The 16,432-nt window shown below is 39.7% G+C and overlaps 1 protein-coding gene across 1 annotated transcript in view; it reads right to left on the reverse strand.

Annotated features, from left to right (window-relative positions):
* LOC150104662 (uncharacterized) overlaps positions 1 to 16,432 on the reverse strand; it is a 144,059-nt gene that overhangs the window by 51,731 nt on the left and 75,896 nt on the right. The gene's annotated exons all lie outside the window — the stretch shown is intronic.

Genomic DNA, 16,432 nt, shown 5'->3' on the forward strand with positions numbered 1-16,432 from the left:
ACCATATCGCCTGAGATTAGCTTTGCTAATATTTATTCATGAATGCTAACAATGTCAAGTTCTTTCCTAATATCCTCATTTTTAATATGATACTGTCACTGTTGATTCCCCTAATCTTTCTCAAAACTAATATATATATGGTCTCCAGTCTTTGATTAAGTGTTTTATTTCTAACAGAGCTCTCAAATCCATAAGTTAAAATTAGTTTAAACACTGCCTTGTATACAGCTAGTTTAGTGTTTTGACTAATTTCTCTCATTCCTTATATATTTATTCAGTTGAATTTTTATTTATTATACGCAAGTAATAACTTAAAATATTCATGAATAAGAAGAATAAAATATGAAAGGTGTGTTGAAAGAAGTGAGAAAGAAATGTGAGAGCAAAAATTGTAGGATTGCTACCCAGATATGACAGTACTGAGTTAAGAAGGAGGGCAATGATAGCAAATGATTTTGTGCACGAGCTCTGTAGAAGAAATGGATGTGAGTTTTTAGATGTGTGGAGTGTGTTTGATGGCAGAAAAGACTTGTATAAGAGAGATGGCCTGCACTTGAATTTATTTGGCATCAGGAGCCTGGAGAAATTACTTGTTGGTATAAGACCTAATACAAAGAGTCAGGGAAACTAGATCATCAAGGGAGGAATGGGAAAAATATATGTGAAAGTTCAGCTATGGTATGCAAACGAGATGAAGATATGAATGTCTTCGAATATGGTTATGTATGTGGCAAAGAGAAAATTCTAGAACAAGGCCAAATAGATTGCCTATCTAATTATAAGAATAGGCTAGGTGGTAATTTATTATGTCTATACACAAATGCCAGGAGCATTATGATGATAGGCGGTAGATGGCGTTGGTGTAGATGATAATGGTAGTTGCGATTCGTTGTAGTTGGAGGATTGAGTGGTGGAGACAGAGAGTTGTAGAGTAGGTGTCCTCCCTCGATGAGTCTTTGGACTCCCTGGAGGTGTTACGTAATAATAATTAGAAACAAAGGGGGTTGAGTTCATTGTTTTACTGAATACGATGTGGCCGAAGATTGTTGGCATTAGTGAAACCTGGCTATCAGAATCACACATGGTAAGTGGGATCGAGTGTAATGGGTATACTATTTTTAGGAATGACAGAAGAGATAGGAGAGGAGGAGGAGGAGTGCTACTAATGATATCTGATGATTTAGGTCCAGTTAAGGTAGAAACACAAGCAAACAATGATGGTAACAATGTCCCAGTGAGTTTGAGTCTATCTAGTGTGAAGTGGAGTTAACAGCATGAAACATATGATGGGGTGTTGTTACAAACCTGGTGGCTCAGTTGCAAAGGATGAAAAAATGCATCGCCAATTAAGTCTTATGGGTACCAAATGAGTGATCATTATGGGTAACTTTAATTTTCCAAACACTGAATGGGTACAAGAGAAATCTAATGATAAGAAGAAGAGAAATTTATTAAATTGTTGCAAGACAACTTTCTCAAGCAGCATGTGAAAGAAGGAACTCGAGGTCACAGAGTGTTGGATTTGCTCATAGCGTCAGAAGGAGTCTCTGTTAATATTATGGCTATTTTACAACCAATTGGTGACAGTGATCATCCTGTGCTTTCTTGGGAAGTATCTAATTGTATTGATGCTCTGATTAAAACATGTTACATGCTGAACTACAAAGCTAAAATTATGATCAACTTAGGGGAAAACTCCTAAGTTGATCATAATTTGGTCCCATAGTATTAGTTACTAAATGGGAAAAATGTCAGCAATGCATGGGAAAAAGTGTGAAAAAGTGTGCTTAAATGAGGCGGTATCTGAATGTGGTATCCCTAGTGTTCGAAAAATAAATAGGTTGAGAGTGAAATGGATGCGCAACCTTATTAAGCAAGAAATCCACAAGAAGATGATGTGGAAAGAATATCGTGAGAATAAGAGCAAGAGTAGTAATGAAATATATAAAGCTCAGGCCAGAAAAGTGATAAGTAAAATTAAAATGATGAAAACGACAGGTCTTGTTTAACAAGGTGACGCCGGCATGAAACTCTGTTAACGCATACCATTATTTTGCTATAATGCTTTTATATTCTCTATAGGGAGTAGGCAAGGCTGTTTTAGCCCTATCTAACTTTTTGGACTCTGATTGGGCAGTTCAATCTCCACTGGTACCCAAATAGAGATAGCTGGCCCAAGGCTATCACTAATTGAGCGGCACACAGTGAAGAGAAACGGCTCAACAAGTGCCGCCATCTCGTGGTCCCTGACACAATATATTTAATGTCTGAAATAATGTGGGTTCTACAGTCGATTTTCGAGTTTACAGGACAAAAAACCTGAGTTCCAGGAGAAAAAACCCGCTTGTCCTTGCCAGAGATCGACTAACTCAGGAACCAGTTGAAAAAAAAAAGGCTTAGAAAAATTTCCTCTAGTCACCAACTAGATTCAAAAGCAAGTGTTCCTTCATGTGGTTAAGTGCTGTGGTGTGCAAACGCCACATCCACTGAGCTACACAGGCTCTTAAAATCCTTAGCCACCCATGGTACAAAAAAAAATTTACAATATTAGGATACAAACACAAGCAAACAATGATGTACCTATTGTACATCATTGTTTGCTTGTGTTTCTACCCTAATCTTCAAATAATCTACAATAGGTTTGCAAATATGGGCTATCTATATGTGTGTGTGTACACACACACACACACACACACACACACACACACACACATATAGCCCTAAAGAATACTTGTTAAAACTTTAGTTCACTCTTTTTTTTCCGATTTTCACTACTCATTGGATTATAATATCTTATATTCAGTGACAAGTGCTATATAATGTAAGTGCTTTTGACAAGTGCTATATAATAGCACGACCATCACCATGGAATGCTAGAAATCATCCTGGAAGATCACTCTAATCTACCATACAAATTACATTATTCACTACCACTACTACCACCAACAACACAGTTTTTTTGTCTATCAGATGCATGTTATCTCGGGCTGCTTTGCATGTTGTGCAAGAGGAAAATAAGTTGCAGGAGAAAATACCCTGTCATCTCTCTATGAAACTAGCTAGTCTCAACTTCAAATGAAGATGTCCAGGACCAAAATTGAAACCAGATCGTTTCCAATTTGGAAGTCTCTGCTACAGCAAAGGACACTTCCATGGTATGGAATGCGGAGAACTGACCAGAGCTTCCAACTCAACATCCACTTCTCATCTTCCCTATACATTACACTTGACAATTGGCTTCATATCAATTGACTTAATATCCCACAATGCAAAAAATATTATGGGAAGTGTCACTGCTCGGACTGGTTTTGACCTTTATTTTAGGTCTCATCAGTGGCAGCCAGACCACTGATGCGATGCAGAAGGCATATATTTTAATCACACACACACATTCAGATGTGATGCTTGGAAAGAAGTCAGTGGACACCCCTACGGGCAAGGTGCTGTGACATGTAACGAGTCATGTTTGTAGCCAGCATAAGTTGACGGGAACATGATGCTCCTGAGTCAGTGCATCTGTATCCAGGTGAAATGGCTGCAAAAATAGAAGAGAACTGAGAGAGTTTGAAAAAGGCATTATAATAAGATTTCACATTGGAGGCCTATCTGTTCAGCAGACTATCAACAAACTGGGCCACCACAGGTCAACAATCCGTGATACCATGCTGAGATGGAAGTGTAAATGCTACCGGCAGTGGACAACCCACCACACTCACCAAATGTGACCATACAGTGCTACAAAGGATAATATGTAAAAACCACCATTTGCTGGCTGACACATTAAATGTGGAGTTCTAGGCATCGACTGGAACACGAATCTGCACAAAAACATTCAGAACCGATGCCCACAACATGGTTTCCCATGGCAGGACTTCAAAATGCAAGTCCCTAATTACCGAATCAGCATGCAATGTCATCTTCAGTGGTGCAAAGAGCATGTACAGTAGAACAGGAAGCTTGAAAAGCTGTTTTATGGAATAACAAATCATGCTACACCATGTACCGAGCAGATGGACGGGCGTGGGTGTGGTGGATGGCCAGTGAACATCTTTTACCAAAGTTTGGCCTTGTACCTATGTTAGTGGTGTCACGAACATTGAACTCCGAGAGGTATCTGAATTTTCTAGACAATGTAATGCTTCCTACTTTGTAGCATTTTGGCAGAAATGACCATTGTCTGTTTCAGCAAGACTGCACTGCGTGTCATAAAGCTGCTGTAACTGCTTGTTTTGTGGACAATAACATCATGACACATGACTGCCTCCACACAACCCCGATCTCAATCCTAGTGAGCATCTGTGGGATGAACTGGAGCAGTGGGTGAGGTCAAGGGATGTCCACTCCACAACAGTCCAGGACCTAATTACATGCCTACAGAAAGAACAGACCACAATTCCCATTGATCACTATCATACACGCGTAGAAAGTATGCCCTGTAAGATTGCTGTAGTCAATGCAACAAAAGGAGATCCTACATCTTATTAAGATGAGCATCGTGGGTGTTTGTTCCTCACATTATGGTGTCTGTTGACTTCTTTCCAAGCAGTGTATATTTAGATTTCAAGTCATCAGCATATACTGAACTGATCACTTCTTAAACCAAAGCCATCAGTTTTGTTTAACTTCTCAAAACAAAAGTATTGAAGTTACGGAAGCAGAAATAAATTGATCTGGTGTGTGTGTGTGTGTGTGTGTGTGTGTGTGTGTGTGTGTGTGTGTGTGTGTGTGTGTGTGTGTGTGTGTGTGTGTGTGTGTGTTTTAATGGAGCCAATTTGTCTGTTTCAAGGGACAAATAAAAGTTTCCAGGAGAAAAAAATCATTCACTTATGGATGAGACCGGCTAAGTCACCTTTAATTGAAAAGTCTGATAAAGATTCTTAGTGTAATAGATGATTCACACCCAGATCATTGCAACCAAAGGGCTCCATAATGACTGAGAAAGAATCGTATTATTTTTTGATGACACTGTTTCATCATTAACACAAGGAAACATGATTTAATTCTTGTGTCAGAATCATCTCAATAACATAAACATAGTAAACTGATGTCACAGATGCCAAATTTTCATCATCATCGTCATCCTCAAAGAAGTAAGGACTGATAATGCTGGAAAAATGATACCACACTATACTATACACAATCTTGGAAGCACATTAAGGGTGATTTCTTATGCTGATATTGGGTTTTATTATTATGATTATTTAAACCGAGTTGGATTGGTGACTGGCTTCCGGATAGGTATCAGAAAGTCGTATATGGGGTTCCAGTATCCCAAAAGAGGAACGTCACTAGTGATGTGCTACAGGCAGAGCCGGCGCTAGGGGTCATTGCCGCCCGCATGCAATGTCTACATAAGCACTCCTGTAACGATCCAGGCATGTGTGGTTTTTTACGATAATAAAAATTTAAATTATTTGAAATTTCTTAAATAAATTTTGACAGAACAGCCACACGTTGGTTCGCTAAATGTAACGAACCGGGGATGTTGACTAGGCAGGATAATCATTAAAAACCCGAATGTTCAAAAAATTCTCAAAAGTTATTCTCAAAAGTTAAAGCAAATTTTGATAAAGCCACTTCACTTTAATCGTTGAATATAATGATGCAGGGATTATAGCCTTCTCACCGATCCGAATCTCTAACAAAATTAAAATGAATTTTATTTAAAGTTAAAATTTATTTGAACTAAAGTTTAAAAAATTCTTGCATTTTACTAAATTCTTAGTAAGTTGTAAAAATTTTTTAATAATTTTTATAAGTGGAACTATCTTTTAGGAAAATAAAACAAACTCAAGATAAATGAGAAAATAAGAAAAGAATTCAGAAATAATAATTAGAACATTTTATTAATATAAATATAAGTATTCAAAAAATAAAATCTTTACAGAATAACAGAAAATAAATTAAATTACATAAATATACTTGAAATTTTTTAATTAAAATTTTAGGGTTCTTGATTTCATATTCACCAAATTAGAAATAATGGTCTTAACGTCTAATTCCACATATACATCATTTTCAATGATGTATGTGCGGAATTAACGCCAAACTAACAAGCCTTTTTTGTGACATACTTGTTCTTAAGTAGGTTTTAATCAATTTTAACTTGGAAAAGGAACGTTCACCGCTTGCTACACTAACAGGCAAGGTTAATAGTATTCTTAAAGCAATTGAAAAGTTAGGGAAAGATAAATTATTGGACACAATAAAATTAAGAACATTGAAAGGGTTTTGAATATTTAACTTATCCTTTCAAAAAATATCCCGGTAAGCACATAACTCGTCATATAGTTCTATTGCATTTACGTCTTTATTGTCGCCGTCCATCAAGAGAATCTCTAAATCGTCACAATTTTTTCGTAAATCTTCGTTATTAATTTGTAGTAATCTATACAATAAATTGAAATTATCATAATATATTTTCAGTTGTTCAAAACGTTCTATTAACGAAATTGCACCGTCTAGAAGCGTATAAAACACGTTCACTCTAAATTTATCTTCTGGCATTTCGTCATGATGCTCGTAGTCGAATTGTCGTGTCTTCTTTCATCGTCGAACTTCCGTACCAGTTTTACATTCTTGTTCTCCATCCACCTCTTCACTCAGTTCTTCTGCCGTTTTTAGAACTTCTTTAAAATATGTATCTGATCGATACTTTTGTAAGAATATTTTTAAGTTTTAGATAGATTCTAAAGCAAGTGCAATGTTCATATTTTTGTCTTGAAGCATTTTTCTCACAGGCTTTATTCTGTTAAGTAAATCACGCCAAATTATAAGAGAACAAATAAATTTGTAGTCCTTCATTTTAGCACATGTTTGTGCTTCATGCTGAGTTTCCTTGTTAAAATTTTCATTATTTAAAATTTCAAAAAGTGCATCATAAATTTCTCCTAACTGATATCGTAGAGGGCGGATTGCATTAATTTTACTTTCCCATCGCGTTTCTGATGGCTGTTTCAATGTTAAATTTTTTACGAACTTTAAAAGGATTACCCAACGTTTGCGAGAGAATGAAAGGAAATTATATATTTCTTGAATAATTGCAAAGAAACTAATTGTATCTGCATTCACTTTCACTGCATCGTTAATGATTAAATTTAGAGTATGAGCAGCACATGGCACGTAAAAAGCTAGAGGATTTTTGTTCAAAAGCAAATTTTGGAGCCCATATTTTTTCCCTTTCATATTTGCCCCATTGTCATACCCTTGACCTCGCATGTCTTCATGCGAGGTCAAGGGTAATATTCCTTGAAAAAAGGGAATATTCCTTTTTTCCAGTTGTTCCACTATTGTTGCACATAAACCACGTCCTGTGGAATCTGATATATCTGCAAAACCTAAAAAGTTTTCCCTGATCTTGACAATTCTATTGTCACAGGAAACAGCGGATAGTAATGGTCATTTGTTCTGTTTTACTTGCATCAGGTGTGCAGTCTAAAATTATGGAATAATATTCAGATTTTCGAATTGATAATAAAATTGTATCCCTGATTGCATTACTTAAAGTTTCCAATATTTCATTTTGACTGTCTTTACTCAAATAGTGTACTCTATTGTTTCCTTGTAGGCCCTTTCAACATGATTTTCCATAATGGGATCAAACTTCGCAAACAGTTCGACTAATTTTAAAAAATTGCGTTATTCCTTTCATATAATTTATCAGATGATCCACGAAAAGCTAAATTACGGCTACCAAGGAATTTTATAATTTCAATCAAGCGTTCTAAAACACTCGTTCAATGTTTCTTTTCTGTTTCATACATGCTTTGAGTCTGGCAATCAATAGTAGTTTTGTTTTTTAAATTTTTATCAAGTTCCTTCCATTTTAAGAAATTTTTCATGTGAGCTAAACTAGTCTCATGTCCATGCAAAGTTGTACTTACATTTCTCCAATCGTTATAACCTTCTACAAGACTACTTGATTCAGCAGGTGTGAAAAGTTTGCAACAAAAGCAAAAAACAGAATTTAAAGTTTCTGAATAAATGAGCCATGTTCCTGGCATGGGCTCCCCATTTTCCATTTTTCTATTATAATATGTGTCGCCAAATTTACGACCATATGTATCTCTGGGATATATTATATTTTTCTTTTGAAAAGGCCTTATTTCAATTAAAACAACTCATAATTTTTCATCAATATTTCCCCATTCACCTGGATCTTCTAAATTTACAGAGATTAACAATGTGTTAGTTTCATGGTCAACTACAACTAAATCTTCTCCTGTTTTTCACTTAAATCCTGCGTCTTGTTATCTTGTTCAACAGTTGTAATAGTACTTTCATTCAAACTGGATGATGTGCACAGTTCGTCAACTCTGATTTCTGATGTATCGAGTTGGTTACAATCTGCATCAGAATATTTTAATATTTTAACAAATTTATTAAGAGCCCCAGTTTGTTTCTTAATATCTGCTTCTTTCACAGCATGATGCTTACAATTTTGTGCACCAGATAACTTTTTTTTAATTTTTGATTCCATTTCTATTTTATACCCACAAGAAATTATAGTCCGCACTGCGCTACTGTCAGTAGCCTATTGAGATGTGTACCGTTATAAATCTACTGTTGCTATCCTGTCATTACAGTGATATTGTAAAAGTTTATTATTATTTTAACTTTGTATACTTGTAATTTCTATTAATTACTTGTGATGTCTTTTTTCTTTACTTTATACTTTATTCTCCGTTACTCTAATGTAGCTGCGCGTGCTTTCTCTCTCTCAGAATCTCTCTTGTTTATATTATTACATGCTATGTTTACAAGGAAGTCAAATAACATTTCTTTACATTACTATGAAATGTACACGAATTTAAACATTAGGGAGATTGCTTTCTCTATCCTTCTATAAAAACTCTTTAGCAAAATTTAGAACCTTTTTTCTTCAACTTTAAAATACTTTCTTTAACACAAAACGTTATCTACTCTTAGTTTACAAATTTTACTTATTAAACTCCAAGCTTACTAGCAAAGAGGTTACCTAAATCTCTCTGTTAAGTTATCTTTACAAATTTGATATCAACTTCTAACATGCCAATTGATTCTCTTAAGGACACTTCTTTACCTTATTAAACATTAAACATATATCTTAAAAGTCTTTCTAATACAACTATAAGAGGAATTATATAAAAGTTTTGAACTTACAAAGGCTCTGTATCTCACAATTAGTCAAAAGTCTTTCACTAAAAGTTCTATGGCAATTCTTTCATCTCAGATCTTCATCTAAAATTTTGGCTTTGGCTATATCAATTGGGAATGTAACGGGACTCGTACAGTTCCGGAAAAATGTTATTCTCCCACGGCAAAAAGAAAAACTTACAGCAAAGGTACTTCGGGAAATTTGCCTCGCCTTTTCTCCTCTACTTGGGCTCGCCGAAAATGCCTGGATGACTGCCGTCTCAAGTAGCTTGAATTGCCGCCTCTAAGAAACTGAAAATGCCGCCTCCAAGAAAAATGAAACTGTTGTCAACTGTCAATTAGGATCCCTCTGGACTGGAAACTTTTCTCTTCTACGGCGTTGGGACTTCTCCTTTCGGCAATTTGAAAGCCCTGTCTGTGGCCTAGAAGTCGTTTCTCTCTAGTGATGTCTCGAACCGAGAAACTCCTTTTTGGAAGCAGAAAACTCCTTTCTCAACCAACGTCTGGATCTGGGACGCTCTCTGACGATGTTTGGAACTGAGCAGCTCTGTCTCTCTTCGGCAACGTCTGGGACCGGGCAGCTTTAGCAATGACTGGAACCGAGCTACCTCCTCTTTGACAGCGTCTGGAACTGGCAGCCTCTCCTGTCTCTCTGTGGACGTCTCTGGAACTGGGCCCCCTCTACTTCTGCAGCAATCTCTGGATCCGTGTAGCCCCTTCTGTTTGCTTCAGTCCCTTTTTATTATACCTCCTCTGAGACCTTGCATGAAGTTTGGCAACCCCCAAAGAATCAGTATGATTCTTTCATCTTAAGTTTCAAGTTCAGCACGCCTTTTGTTCTCCTCCGCTGTCTTTTAATTGTAAGTTGCTGGCCATCAGAAAGTTGTTTGAACCTTTCTGACTGACTTAGCAGACGTTTACACTTAGAGCCTGCAAGCCTTTCTCATACAAAAAAATTTTAATAACAATCTTTCTAATGCCGCCATGTAGATCTATTACATGCAGCTTCAGTGATATAAACACTGCCTTTGTTTTTAACACTCTACCCCCCCCCCCCCCCACCCCCCCCCCCCCCCACCCCCCCCCCCCCCCACCCCCCCCCCCCCCCACCCCCCCCCCCCCCCACCCCCCCCCCCCCCCACCCCCCCCCCCCCCCACCCCCCCCCCCCCCCACCCCCCCCCCCCCCCACCCCCCCCCCCCCCCACCCCCCCCCCCCCCCACCCCCCCCCCCCCCCACCCCCCCCCCCCCCCACCCCCCCCCCCCCCCACCCCCCCCCCCCCCCACCCCCCCCCCCCCCCACCCCCCCCCCCCCCCACCCCCCCCCCCCCCCACCCCCCCCCCCCCCCACCCCCCCCCCCCCCCACCCCCCCCCCCCCCCACCCCCCCCCCCCCCCACCCCCCCCCCCCCCCACCCCCCCCCCCCCCCACCCCCCCCCCCCCCCACCCCCCCCCCCCCCCACCCCCCCCCCCCCCCACCCCCCCCCCCCCCCACCCCCCCCCCCCCCCACCCCCCCCCCCCCCCACCCCCCCCCCCCCCCACCCAACAAAATTTATGTCTTGCAAAGTGGGCGGTGGCCCGAAAAAGTTTGTGAACCTATGATTTAGAGTAAACTCGAAACCACAACTTCCTACCGAAACAGTAGTCAACCTTTCATCAGTTAGTGTGAAACCTGACCCACTCGACGCTCTTTCACGTGGCCACAACTTTGCCATTGCGCCCAGAAGAATACCTGCTGAAGATATTATGATACGAATTGAATGCGGGATACGACACCTTCCAAACCACACTGTCAACGATATTAGACTGGATGTGGCTTCTGTTCTAACCAAAGCAAAAACCACCAGAAACTAACATGCCCAGTAAGGAAATTAAATCTCTACTAGAATTAAAGAAAAACAAGAAAATAATAATCACCAAAGCTGATAAAGGGAACGCCACAGTATTGCTTAACCAAAAGGATTACACAGGTAAGCTGAATGTTCAATTGTTAGATCAGGCTACTTACCTCCCTGTCGAGTACAATCCCACCAACTCGCTAATTAGAAAACTCCACAGGCTCCTTAAGAAGGTCACTTCTTGGCCTGTGGAAATCACTAACAAATTAAAACCATTTAACTCCATCCCCCCCCCCCGTATTTATGGACTCCCAAAAATACATAAGGAAAATGTGCCATTATGTCCCATAGTGGATGGCAGTGATTCCCCCACATACAAACTAGCTAAACATTTGGCAAAAGCTCTCACACACTATACTGGCAACACACCTTCACACGTAAAAAAACTCAGCCCACTTCAAAGCCAGCATAGAAAACCTTACACTCAAATACACTGACTTAATGGTCAGTTTTGATGTCTCCTCTTCATTCACAAATGTCCCACTCAAAGAATCCTTAGAGCTAATCCAAGCTAAATTTCCTCTCGATATCACAGCCCTATTTCAGTTCACAATGAACTCAGGCTATTTTGTTTGGCAAGGAAAATTCTACAAACAAATAGAGGGGACAGCCATGGGTTCTCCACACTCTCCCCCACCCTTGGTCAACTTTTATATGGAGACTTTTGAAGAGGAAAACGGTTGGTTTTTGCCCCACAAAAACCAACCATTTGGCTTTGCTATGTTGATGATGTGTTCGCTATTTGGCCACATGGCTCCGATGCACTGCTCTCCTTCCTAACACACTTAAACAACCAACACCCCAGAATCAAATTCACCCTGGAAGAAGAAAAAAAAAATACTGCCTTCCTTTCTTAGACACACTAGTCACCTGCCAGCCTGATGGAACCTTCGTTTTCTCAGTCTACAGAAAACCCACCTATACAGGCAGATACATTCACCAACAATCCCCCCCCCCACACTCACAACAATATGGAGTCATTAAGACACTGCACAAAAGGGCTAAACTTATCTGTTCAAATGACAATGCCCTAACCACAGAACTAAACCACATTCTCAACACTTTCTCAACCAACGGCTACCCCCCCCCCCAAAAAAAAAATCCAAAAAATAATGAAACCAATAAACCACAACCCCCCCCCCATCAAAACAAGGATTACTCTAAATCCATCACCATACCCTATATCCGAGGCACCTCAGAAAAAATTACGAAAATCCTAAAAAAACATGACTTAACGTCTTGTTACAGACCATATAAAAAATTGGCATCCCTTATCTGTTCTACTAAAGACCAACCTCTCCCCCCCCCCCTAGACCTACCTGGTATATACCAGGTCCCTTGCAGCTATAAGCTGTCCTACTTTGGCCAAACAGGCAGGACAGCTAATATCAGAATTTCAGAACACAAGGACTACACCCGGTTTCACTAATACAGCCACTCTGGTCTTGCAGACCATGCGCTGGATACCCGCCCTAAAATACGGTGGAAGAAAGCCACGATAACACACCGCAGTAAATTCAAATACGAAAGGCTTTTCATGGAATCCACCTCAGCCCTAAGAAACAATCCAAACCTCAACAAATTTGGTTGCATGAGACTGCTCCAAATTTGGGAAGCCTACATCAGAAGACCTTCAGCCCAATCGCCCAAGAATACCAACCCTGCCAGCTAGGGAGCACCATCAGGACTTTTAGGAGAAAGAATAGCTTCCTGCTTCGTCCTCATTTACTGTTTGTTGTGCTTGCATGCACTTGTCTTGTTTTTAAGTTCCTGTGAAAATGGCAACATGACGTTGCCGAAATATTGGAAGTGTATTAAAATTTATTTTAATGTATATCCTAGTATACGTTGTAATTTCCTTAAGCTATTTAGTAAAAATGCATAACCAACGTCTAAGCCTTTCCACGAGAATTACTTTAGTGAGTAGTATGGGCATGTCTTACTTCATGTAATATACATCTGCTATATTATCTGCAGACTGGTCCCTCCCCTTTTTTCTTTCCTTCTTACTCCTTCCCCCACAATGCTATTAGATTATTTGAGGGATAGGGGTGAATCTTTCTCATTTTGCTATTTTATCTTACATGGAAAGGACGTCTGCAACCCTACCACTTTCTTCTTGCAGTGACTTCACTCTAAAATACTAATATGGTTGTGCCTTATAATACATCTCATGCTGTATCAGTTGTCGTGCAGAATAATCAGAGCCATGTTCAGGGCTTAGGCAAAGGATCCTGTTTGAGAAGAATATTATAGTCTCCAACAGAAGTCAGCGACATTGTGAATGAGGAACACAGAAGGTAGAGGATTAATCTTAGAAGGGAATTTTACATTGGCACATGGAATGTTTGGGGTCTACAGATGGGGGTCTACTCTTGAGATTATCTGTAAAGAGATGGATAGGTATAAAATTGACATCTTGGGAATTACTGAGACCAGATGGAATGAAGAAAGTCACTTCAAAAGACAGGATGGTAAGCTAGTTGTTTACTCAAGTGGTGACTCAAAGCATCATGGATAGCTGTAATACTGAAAACAGCTCAGGCAAGAAACCTTCTTGGTTATAACCTCTTAATGATAGGATACTTTCTATTAGACTTCAGGCTCAGCCTACCAATGTATCAATTGTGGTAGTTTATGCACCCCACACAGATAGGACTGATGAAGAGAGTGAGGAATTCTATGAAAACTTACAGACTATTTTGGACTGCCTACCAAGGAGAGAGAGACATACTTTACATTTTAGGGGACTTAAATGCAAAAGTGGGAAAAAGTATAAGGGTTAGGCTGGAGTATGGCATGTTTGGTCTGGGTGAACATAACATCCGTGTGTATAACTAGGTATTAATAAATCACTTAAGGAATTGAACAACATAGATACGAATATAAATTAAATTACACTTTAATAAATATTTCCAATATTTCGGCAACGTCACGTTGCCATTAAAAAAGAACTCTACCGTTAATCCAAAACTTGCTATCAACACTAATCAACCTTTTTTCAGTCACCCTAAAGCCTGAAGCACTCAATGCGCTTTCACGTAGCCACAACTTCGCCACTGCTCCCAGAAAAATACCTAGTGAGGATGTTATGATCCAGATCGAATGCAAAATCTGCCACCTTCCACATCAAATCGCCAACAGTGTAAGACTGGATGTAGCTGGTGTCCTCCCCAAAGCAAGACCACCAACAACATATCCAACAAGGAATATAAAGCTCTACAGGAAATGAGGAATAATAAAGAATTAGTTATCACCAAAGCAGATAAGGGAAATGCAACTGTAGTTTAACCAAAAGGACTACACAGGCAAGCTTAATGCTCTTCTATTAGATTGGGCTACTTACCTCCCTATCGAATACAATCCCACCAACTCACAAATTAGAAAACTTCACCGGCTCCTTAAGAAAGTCACTTCTTGGCCTGTAGAAGTTACTAACAGATTAAAGCTGTTTAACTCTATACCCCCCAGTATTTACGGACTCCCAAAAATACATAAAGAAAATGTGCCATTACGTCCCATAGTGGATGGCATTGATTCCCCCACATACAAATTAGCTAAACATTTGGCCAAAGATGGTGTGTTGCCACACTATACTGGCAACACACCATCACACATAAATAACTCAGCCCACTTCAAAGCCAGCATAGAAAACTTTACACTCCAACATACTGACATAATGGTCAGCTTTGACGTCTCCTCCTTATTCACAAATTTCCCACTCAAGGAAATGTTAGAGCTAATCCAAGCAAAATTTTCTCCTGATATCTCAGCCCTATTTCAGTTCACAATGAACTCAGGATATTTCGTTTGGCAGGGAAAATTCTACAAACAAATAGAGGAGACAGCCATGGATTCACCACTCTCCCCACCCTTGGCCAATTTCTTTATGGAGACCTTTGAAGAAAAAGCCTTAGCCTCTGCCCCACAAAAACTAACTATATGGCTTTGCTACGTTGATGATGTGTTTGCTATTTGGCCACATGGCTCTGAAACACTCCTCTCCTTCTTAACACACTTAAACAACCAACACCCCAGAATCAAGTTCACTCTGGAAAAAGAGGAAAACAACAGCCTCTCTTTCCTAGACACACTAGTCACTCGTCAGCCTGATGGAACCTTGGTTTCCTCAGTTTATAGAAAACCCACCCATACAGGCAGATACATTCACCAACAATCCCCCCACCTCACAACAATATGGAGTGGTGAAAACACTATACAACAGGGCTAAACTAATCTGTTCTAACAACATGGCTCTCAATACTGAACTAAATCACATCCTCAACACTTTCTCAGCCAATGGCTACCCTCCCAAAAAAAAATCCAAAAAATATTAAAACCTACACCACAGCCCCCCCCCCCCACAAGGATTACTCTAAATCCATCACCATTCCCTACATCCGAGGCACCTCGGAAAAAATTACCAAAATCTTAAAAAAACATGACTTGACCTCCTGTTACAGGCCTTACAGAAAATCGGCACCCCTTATCTGCTCCATCAAAGACCAACCACTTCCCCTAGACCTACCTGGTGTATACCAGGTCCCTTGCAGTTGCAAACTGTATTACTTTGGCCAAACAGGCAGGACAGCAAATATCAGAATTTCTGAACACAGGGACTACATCCGTTTTCACAAGTACAGCCATTCTGGTCTTGCAGACCATGCTCTGGATACACGCCACAGAATACAGTGGAAGAAAGCTACAGTAATACACCTTAACAAATACAAATTCGAAAGACTATTTATGGAATCAGCCTCAGCCCTAAGAAACTCTCCACACCTCAACAAATTTGGTTGTATGCGACTGCCCCCAAATTTGGGGGCAGTCGCATACAACTAAAGAACACCTACTTAGCCTGCTAGAGGGGCACAATCAGGACTTTTAGGAGAACAATAGCTTCATCTCTTCATTCTCAGTTACTATGTGGTAATGCCTACATGCATGTGCCTTTTTTTTGTAAGTTCCTTTTTTAATGGCAACGTGACATTGGCAAAATATCGGAAATATTTATTAAAGTGTAATTTAATTTATATTCATATCTATGTTGTTCAATTCCTTAATTGATTTATTAATGCATAATCAACGTATAAACCTGTCTATGAAAATAATTAGGTATTGGTAATTACTAATCTGTTTGCCAATGCTAACAGATTAGTTATTACTAATACCTGCTTCCAGAAATACCCACAACAGACCTATACTTGGATATCTAACAGTGATAGGTAAAGGCACCAGACTGATTACATCCTGGCTCTCCAGCAGTGGAAGTGGAAGACAAGCATCTCTGATGTGCATACTTGTCTTGGAGCAGATTGTGGCGCAGACCATCAGCTAGTAAGAGTCAAAGTAAGACTCTGAAACTTCCAATTCAGACACATCCCACTAGACTGGATGTT

This window comes from Typopeltis vanoorti, chromosome 7 (genome assembly GCF_054136105.1).
Source record: "Typopeltis vanoorti isolate ZY-2024b chromosome 7, IOZ_Tvanoo_1.0, whole genome shotgun sequence".
Lineage (NCBI taxonomy): Eukaryota > Metazoa > Arthropoda > Arachnida > Uropygi > Thelyphonidae > Typopeltis > Typopeltis vanoorti.